Source organism: Malurus melanocephalus, unplaced genomic scaffold, assembly GCF_030028575.1.
Source record: "Malurus melanocephalus ecotype Western Australia unplaced genomic scaffold, MMel_1.1 scaffold_236, whole genome shotgun sequence".
Lineage (NCBI taxonomy): Eukaryota > Metazoa > Chordata > Aves > Passeriformes > Maluridae > Malurus > Malurus melanocephalus.
In genome coordinates, this window is record NW_026623468.1 from 1,059,115 (window position 1) to 1,068,177 (window position 9,063).

At 51.8% G+C, this 9,063-nt stretch overlaps 1 protein-coding gene across 1 annotated transcript in view; it reads left to right on the forward strand.

The window, feature by feature from the left end:
* LOC130578691 (voltage-dependent R-type calcium channel subunit alpha-1E-like) overlaps window positions 1–9,063 on the forward strand; it is a 79,343-nt gene that overhangs the window by 27,066 nt on the left and 43,214 nt on the right. The gene's annotated exons all lie outside the window — the stretch shown is intronic.

Consider the following 9,063-nt stretch of genomic DNA (forward strand, 5'->3'; position numbering starts at 1 on the left):
ATGGAACTGAGAGGAGATGGTCATCTTGGGAGTGGGCTCCATGGAACTGAGAGGAGATGGTCAATTTGGTAGTGGGCTCCATGGAACTGAGAGGAGATGGTCATTTTGGGAGTGAGCTCCATGGAACTGAGAGGAGATGGTCATTTTGGGAGTGGGCTCCATGGAACTGAGAGGAGATGGTCATTTTGGGAGTGGGCTCCATGGAAACACCTCTACTGGAAGGAATTATTTCACTGGTGTCCACACCACTGCTCTGGGAGAAGACAGGCCATGCTCAGCTGAAATCATGGCCGCTGAGTTAACATGGGACATAGCAGTGAGCCCTGGGAGCCTCCTTCCTCGCAGAAACCTGGCCTCACATTGCAGATGGTTTGCAAGCATCAGTGGATAACAAGGTCCACGTGGGATTTCCAGCCTTCTCCTCAAAGTCCACGCTCAGGAGCTGCCTCTTCCCTTGCCTGATCACGGCAGCAGCTCCCTTTGGGGCAGCAGCCCAACACCCAGGGTGGGTCCCGAAGGCGAGGAGGCTGCAGGAGGACATTTGTGTGTTTCGTTTGCCACCAGCAGAAGTTTGCCGGAGCCCAGATTTAGCAGTCTCCTGGTTGCGATGAGCATCTCTCCCAACAGTCAGTTCCCCAACTGTTAAGCTGAGGCATGACCTCTGTGATGTAAACAGCCTGGATCCATCTGCTCCTTGAGCACAAAGTATGTGGGAGAGGAAAAGAAATTATTCCCATCCTAGCGAGGCTCCTCAGCTCTTCTCCCTAAATACGAACAGGCACTGGGATCGCATGAGACTCTGTTGAGAGGAGATGGAGCTGCTCCAGGCAGGGGCTTGGAGAGCCAGTTCTGCTGTGGCTTTGGCATTTATTACCACGTCTATTAACTTTCCCCCTCTATGGGTGCAATTACGGATCAATTAATTCTGACTGAAAGCAGGAAAAGATTAAAAAAAAAAAAAAATTGGCCGTGTTCCTCTCTGGAAACAGGTACGGAGCCCAAGGAGATGTGACTGCTCAGCTTTTAAAGGCACACAAGCTGCTGTGATAATCCTGGCAGAAGAGAGTCGGTGGGAGCGAGCGAGGATGGARCATCCACTGAAACGCTGTTGGAGTSACCTGAACGAGTCTGTGATYCCSAGGCTGCCCTGTGGCCTGACAGGTTGCATTTGCTGGAGATTTGCGAAGATCTGCTCTCCCTTTCTTTGTGAAATTRTTGGGATTTGGGGTTTCTTTTCCTCAGCTGTTTCTCACGTGAAACAATTTGGATATATGTGTTTGGGCTCTGTCTCTGGAGCAGCAGAGCCCTGTCCCTGCTGCTGGTGGAGTGCCACACCAGGAGTGATCCCAGGAGTGACCCCAGGAGTGACCCCAGGAGTGACCACAGTTCCTGTCCAGTCACTGCTTTGCCCCTCCTGGCGAGAAGATTCCCTGGTGTCCGGCTTGTCCCTGGGAGCCAGAAGATGAAAGAGTGAAGATACAAAATAAGCCGTGCTTGGAGGTGCAACACTGAGGACTCATGCAGCGCTTCCTGAGGACTCATCCAGTACCAAACAGGCTGCGTTCTGACTCTTTCCCACCTCCCTTTCCACAGCCTCTGCAGAAAAAAATTTGGTTTGCAATCAGCCTCCTCCATTCATTGCAGCATCTTCCTCCTGTCGAGGGCCGGGAGACTCCGTTCCCAAAGCCAGTTTTGTACATCCAGCTCCTTCCCAGGGTGGCACAGCTATTATAATSGCTGGTATTTCTGGTCTGCAGCAGTAGCTGAGGGGGTGGAGAGTGGAAGGGGATGCTGCCTGACCTGGCCAAGGAGAAGACATCTGGAAGCTGATGGCAGAGCAAGAAGTCGAGCACAATGGCGAGAAAAATGAAATCCATCTGCCTTKTACCAAACAGGAGAGTAATTTAAACCCTCCTAATTGCTTCCACTCATCCTGGTGATGTTAAGTCTTTTGTCCCTTTAAGTCTTTTCTGCCCCCCACCCCCAGCTCTTACACTAAGCCTTTGAAAGAAACGACTAATGTTATAATTAAAGGATCAATTTGGCATGATTTCTTTGTCTTAAGATCTTTCTTTCAGGTTGGGTTAGCACTGCATTCCCCGTCTCCAGAGAGTTTTGTTCAGTTCCTTCAGGAGCCTTCTGTACCATCTTCTGAAATCTTTTCACTTCAGTTAATTTGAATTTTTTTTCCCCATCCAATTTGGATGCATAACAAACGATGAATAAAATTAAGTTTTATAGCAATTAATAATAAGGGTGTTGAGGGAACAAGTGTACATTTTCAATGGAGAGAGGGTTCTTTTCGCCGGCTCCACGCAAAAACCTGGGCCCCACGTGCCTGAGCGGGATCTGGTACTTTGAAGCCAAAAACTCTGGAAAGAGGGTTAATGTCTCAAAGGTTCATGGATGGGGGAAGTGGGGGACACATCACAATGCAGGARGGCTTGTGGGGAGATCATGAGGTCAAGCAAAATGTCAACAAAAAAAATTTTTTTGCTGTAAGAATGGTCAGGCTTTGGACCAGGCCGCCCAGCTGGGGAAATAATGGAATCAACATCCCTGGAAGTGYTCAAAAAACATGTGGATGTGGCACTTAGGGACATGGTTTWGTGGTGAACACAGTGCTTAATGGTTGGATKTGAGGMTCTTAGAGGGCTTTCCCARCCTGAACGAGTCTGTGATTCTACGCCCAGGAAATACAGAGTTGGAAGCATGAAAGCTTGGAAGCATCAATTGGCTTTTCCCTGGAATGGCTGTGGGATGTCAAGGTGTGGCTCAGAGGAGACGTGAAGTGTCTGCACTCGTGTTGCATTTGGGAACTCAGCAGSTGAAACCAGTTTAGGATGGAGGTGTGGGTGCCATGAGGAGGGGGCTGTGATGCCCCTCCCGGGTCYCCCAGCACCACCACGAGCAGCATCCGCTCTCCTCGCTTTGTCCTGGGGAAGCTCTTTGAACACAGGCCAGGCAAAGGAGCCTTGGAGACCTTCATCTCTCTCCAGAAAGCAGGTGGGCATCCATATTCAATGAGAGCCTCTGTGCCATGCTCTGCTGGGCCACCTTTCTGCCAAGGGCTCCAAACCCTGTGCAAACAAGCTGCCTGACAAGAGGCTGCTGCGCTGGATCCTCTGCTGCTACAGGGAATAATGACTCCTCTTACAGCCAGCTGGGTGAGAAAGGGAGAAAAAAATCCACAACAAAAAGATGACTCGCTGACTTTCCCCCCTTTGATTTCTCCTGGCAAATTATTTGCCAGCGTGTCTCCGCTGCYTCAGAATCGCTCCTGTTCGTGCCTCGTTGCAAATCTGCTCCGTGGACTGCCTGTGGTCTGCAGGCTGKGGGTGAAAAGGCTCCGTTTCCATCCTCTCAGCAAAGCACTCGGCAGACAGTGCTCGCTTACAGATTGCTTTTGGAGTTTGTTTGTTGCAGATTGTTGTAATTTCTGTTCTCCTGGCTGATGGCAGCAATGGCAGTGATTTGAGTCCATGGATGGTTTTGGGGATGCCCAGCTCCACCCTGGTGAGGGGGTGCTGGGCGCTGCTGTTGGGTGAAGCTGCCGGGACTCCCGTGGCGTTATCAGTTCTCTGAGCACCGTAGGCTGCTCTTTATTTCGCAGTGACACATGGAGCAGAAGCATTGCGGGTTTCACTCTTGATGGCTGGTCCTGACTTTGCTGTATCTGTGTGTAGAAGGCATCAGTCAGAGCTTTGGAAGCTCCTGGGAAGTTAATGTGATGAAAGTGATCAAAACTGGTGTGGTTTTTTTTTTCAATACTACATCTCACCGGCGGTACTGACCACACACCTTTCATCTGCGGATCGCTGTCGCATGCAAAAGGAGACTATAAAGACGAGACCTTCTCTGCTTCCAGAGGATAAAAACTGGAGCATAGGAGGGAAGGGGAGGAGTGACATTTTCCCAGCACTGCATGAGCCAGTGGGAGTGATTGTGAACAAAGCCCGGGGCTCTTGAAGCAGWGAAGCTGCGCTGCTCATGCCAGCCCTGCCTGATAAGAGCGAAACAGAATCTGGAGCTTCCATCTCTGCTCCTCACTGCTGGGGCTGCCAGACCCTCTGCCACCCTTCTGCAGCTTCCCTGCAGCGTGGGCTGAGCGTGCTGTCGCTGCCTTTGGTGCTGCACTGCAGACAAACAGAGTTCTCTGGGCAGTGGYGACAGCGATACAAACCTTGGGGGTGCTTGGAAAAATGTTAAAAATTAGAGTCTACAAGTGGAATATTTGTGGCTCTCTTCTCTGCTGGTGGTTTCCTCGATGTAGCCCAGCATGCTGTTGACACTCTTTGCTTGTACTGAGCTTGTCCACCAGGATCCACCGGTCCCTTTCCACRGAGCTGCTCCCCAGCTGGGTGGATCCCGACCTTTGCTGCCTGCCTGGATTTTGTTTTCCCATATCTGAGACCTTACACTTGAACCACAGCATGGCCTGGGTTGGAAGGGACYTTKTAAARCTCATGTCATTCCAATCCTCCTGGACAGGGACACCTTCCACTAGACCAGGTTGCTCAGAGCCCCATCCAGCCTGGCCTTGAGCACTAYCAGGGAGGGRCAGCTCCTYTTCATTAAGTTCTTCTTAGTCCCCCTTCCAGCCTGCCCAGGTCTTCCTGCAGGATTATTCTCCCTTCTGTGGTGTCCACTTCCCCGCTCAGTTTGGTGTCATCGGCCTTGGAGAAACCCAGGTGGACAATCACAAGTGGACAATCACAAACTCTCTGCACGGCAGAAAGCCCCCCTCAGCATCTGCCCCTTCCTAAGTGGGGCAGTGATGTAATGGGTGATCTCAGGGCTGGTATCTTCCCGTTTGACTGTTCCCTGTCACCAACAGCTTGTCAGCTTTCCCTTCCCCGGCTCGTGTGACTGCCAGCGCTCTATAAATGTGCTCTCTTTAGCAGCGTCAGCTGTGYGCTCCCACTGCAGGTTTGTCACACCGCGGGGACACAGAGCTCCCGCCCAGCCACGCGGGGATGATCAAAGCTAATGGACAGGGAATACAACAAACAGGGTGTTTCTGTTTGCTTTTCATTTTGTCTCCTTTCTTTTCACYGCTCAGTGCTTCACAGAGACAGCACAGTTTCGTTAAGGAATCATGGAATGGTTTGGGTTGGAAGGGATCTTTAAAGGGCATCTGGTTTGACCCTCTGCAATGAGCAGGGACATCTTCAACCAGACCAGGTTGCTCAGAGCCACATCCCACCTTGGCCTTGAATTCTCCCTAACTTTGGCAGACCAAGTGAACTTAAATCAGGCAATTTCCCTTGYCAAAAAACTTCTTGTCTCCTTCAAAGCCCACTTTGCCCCTGCAGAGGTTTTCGTACCTTTTGGCCACGCTGCTCCTGCCTCTGYCATGGGCTCAGTGCAATAATCCCAGGCTGCAGTGCCAGTTCTGCCTGTCACCGTGTGTTTGAGCTGAGGCTGCAGGTTACACACTGCTCAGTCAGTTCAACACTCACTTCAGTTCCTTTACACCTCCTGGGTAAATACCATCTGATCCCCCCGGTCTGCAACTGTCTCAGCTGTGTTTGCCACACCGTCTGTTGTCAGTTCTGTCCCATAACCTTCTCTGACACCCTTCCGGAGTCTCAGAGGAAGTTTTGACTCAGATTGTGGTACTCAAACCTGTAGTGGAGCTGAGGAATGCAGCAGTGTTACCTGATGGTCTCTSTTGTTATGCATCCCATTATATTTGGTATTTTTTTCCTGGCAGTGTGGTGCTGCTGCCTCATCCTCAGTGTGTAATCCTGTATTCCTCTGCTTCCCACCCTACCCTTTCTGCTGCCTCGAGATGTTTTAAGACTGATTTTGTAACTGGTTTGCKGGAAGCATCTTTAGTAGAGGCAAAAAGTGATGAATTGGTGGGTTTGAAGATGGTTGTTTTTTTTGTTTCAAAGCATGGAGGCCACAGTATTGATATTACCAGTACTGTATACCTGATTTGGACTCAAAGATGGTCTAAAAAGTAGAAAACTGGATTTCACTTTTCTACACTTGCACAGAGTATCTGTGACACTCTTTTTTTCTTAACTGGTTTCCAGTTGTTTTCTTGTAGCTGGTTGGTTGGGGTTTTTTCCTGTTTTCTTGTGTGATTTATTTCAAAAAAAAAGAGCCCATTTTCAAGCTGGATGGTTCCACATGGGTGATCCTCCCAGCAAAACCAGACCTGGGTTTTCCAGTCCTTGGAGAAGAACACAACATTGCCAAAAAACCTCTTGGTTCCCTGGTGTGACGGTGGCAGTGGGGGTGTGGAGAGGAAGGTGGCTGAACATGGTGGTGTCCCCAGGGTCTCCTGCCAGGAGCAGAGATGCTCTCAGGCCACCTGAGGGGAATGCCAAGGCTGTGGAAGAGATTTTGAAGGCAGAGAAGGAGTGAACCATCTTCTCCCATTGCCCTGGTGGGCTGGGCTTGGTCTGTGGGTGYCTTTGGGAGCAGGAGGACAGATGGCACATTGGTCCCCAAACCCCACCARGGCCTTCAGCACTTGCCTCTGGAGCTCTCTGAGTGTCTTTGGCTTCACGAGGCGGGCAGAGAAGGCTGCAGTGCCCCAGGGGTGGCATTATGGGGCTCGGCTGTCGCAGGTGGATGTTTTCCTGCTGAGCCATCAGGATTTGGGGCCGGGAGACCCAGGGGGACAAGCAGAGGTGCTGCTGGTGGGGACTGTGCAATCTGCTGGGGTGCTCTGAGCCCCCTGGCAGGGACCCCATGGGGCAGCACCGCCCTGGGCTCTTTGTGGGGCAGAACTGGGCCATTCCTGGTGATGTAAACCCATGAAAGAGGGAGCAGAGCCCCTCAACACCTGCTCTCTGGGCAATGCGAGGCTGTGGCTGCCCTGCCTGTGGCTTGGAGCCTTCCCAAGCGGCTGTCAGTCACCATGGCTGGCCCTGTTCTCACTCACACACACGGTATTATCTCTCCCCGCTGCTGCAAATTGGCTCTGAGCAATCCTTGATCTGTCAGCATCACCTACCCACTCTCAGATGTCACCAGCCCCCGCTGCTGCCCTGCTCGGGAACGTGTCTTTCTGAAATGTAATAATTCATTAAGTTGAGATTAACTTTTTTTTTTTATTCTYCCCTCCCCTTTCTGCCACCCCTTCCTCCTTCTAATGGACAAAAGCAATTAAGCTCCATTAGGGATCAAGTGAGTGGGAAGTGACTGCACAGACCTTGTCCCTGAGTGCGTGTGGCACCAGCTTCCTGCAAATTAGTGCAAAGCCTGCAAAACCAGGAGCAAAAGGGCTGGGAAGGGAGAAAATGTGGCCTCATGAGAGGGGGAACTGGAAAAGGTGGTCCTGTTTTCCCTTCTCAAGGAAAAGGTGGCTTGAGGCTCTGGTCCTTCAGGATGGTCTCCACTGTGGGCACGTGGTGATGGTTTCTCTCGCCATGCAGCAAAATGAGACAACAGCCTCAGGACAGGAGCTGAAAGACGGAGGGATGAGTGAGTAGCAGGCAGAAGAGGGGCCAAATTCCCAGCTTGTGGAAAGCAGGGGAAGCTTCCCAAGTGCTCCCAGTTGCAGACAAGCTGAGAGTTGGATTTGTTCAGCTTGAAGTGGAGAAGGTGCTGGGGAGAGCTCAGAGCCCCTTCCAGTGCCTAAAGGAGCTCCAGGAGAGCTGGAGAGGGATTTTGGATAAGGCCAGGGAGTCACAGGACAAGGGGGAACTGCTTTCCACTAACAGCAAGCAGGATTAGATCAGATGTAATAAATTCTTCCCTGTGAGGGCGGTAAGGCCCTGGCACGGGCTGCCCAGAGAAGCTCTGGCTACCCCATTCCTGGAAGTGTCCAAGGCCAGGTTGGATGGGACTCTCAGAAACCCGGCCTAGTGGCAGGAATCCCTTTCCACAACGAGGAGTGAGATGGTCTTTAAGGTTCCTTCCAACCCAAATTGCTCCAGGATTCCGTATCTTTGGGGTGTGGCTGGGAGAAGTGCTGCCAGGCTAGAACAGGGTTATGGCCTGTGGGTGGAGGGTCAGCACCTGGGAGGACCAGAGGACCAAACCAGAGGAGGACAGGCAGCTTCCCCTCCAACTCTGACTCCAAGCAGCACCTTCTCATTCCTCGGCATCCAAATTTGCAGACAAAGGCTGGTGAGGGGTGCTAGCTCAGCCAAAAAGCTGCTGCCTTTCCTCCAGCTGGAGCAAGGAGGCTCCATGGCATGCCCCAAACTGAGAAAGCATTTCCCTGTTGGCTGGGGAGGTCCTTCCTTCYCCCCCATCTCCTCGCCTTCCCTTAGGCTGCTTTTCTCTTCCTTGCCTTTTGTTCTCTCCCCCTTGCCTGCCCTGGGAAGAAAGTCTCATTTCAGCCTGAAAGCCAGTGCTGGAGGGGGAGTTGTTTGACGCTTAATGCCAGAGCAGCAGGAAACCTCACCTTCCTGGGGTGGAATTAAAAACGCTTCAATTGTCTGGAGGTCTCAAACAAGAGATGCAAGGAACATTCCGGGCTCTCCACACAAACACACACACACATGCAAAAAACCCACACAGCATCAGGGTGTAATAGCTCAGCCGGTGTAATGCTCTCGAACACTCTCTGCAGCAGACGGAGCAGCTCTTGGGAAGAGTTTTTATTTTCTGAGGCCTGAAATTGCTGCTGGTCTCTGGGGAGAGAGATGTTCCTCTCGCAGAGAGAGCAGTGCCATTTGTTATTTGTAATCACACTTCCCTTGGAGCATCCTGGGGCTGGGATGGGGCTGAGGGCATGGGCTGGAGTTCTGTAGGTGCTGGGACTTGGGGATGGGACAGGGACTCTCTGTGCTGGTCATCACACTTGGACACTTCTTGTGGAACACTGAGACCCAGAGAACAACAGGGATGTCTTGAGTGCAGGGAAAATACTTCAAGGAGAAGCTGGAAAGGAAGAGGATTCAGAGGAGGAAGCAAAGGCAGGGAACAGGACCTGCCCTCCTCTCTCCCCTCACTGCTCTTTGCAGTGCCTGTTTTTATCCCTTGAAGGGACACACAGCAGCTGAGCCAGTTCTGGAGTAGGGTGGCACTGGGAACATCCTCTGGCAGCAGCTGGGGCGTGCAGGACTGAGCAGTCAAGCAGGGGGTTTGCTCCCA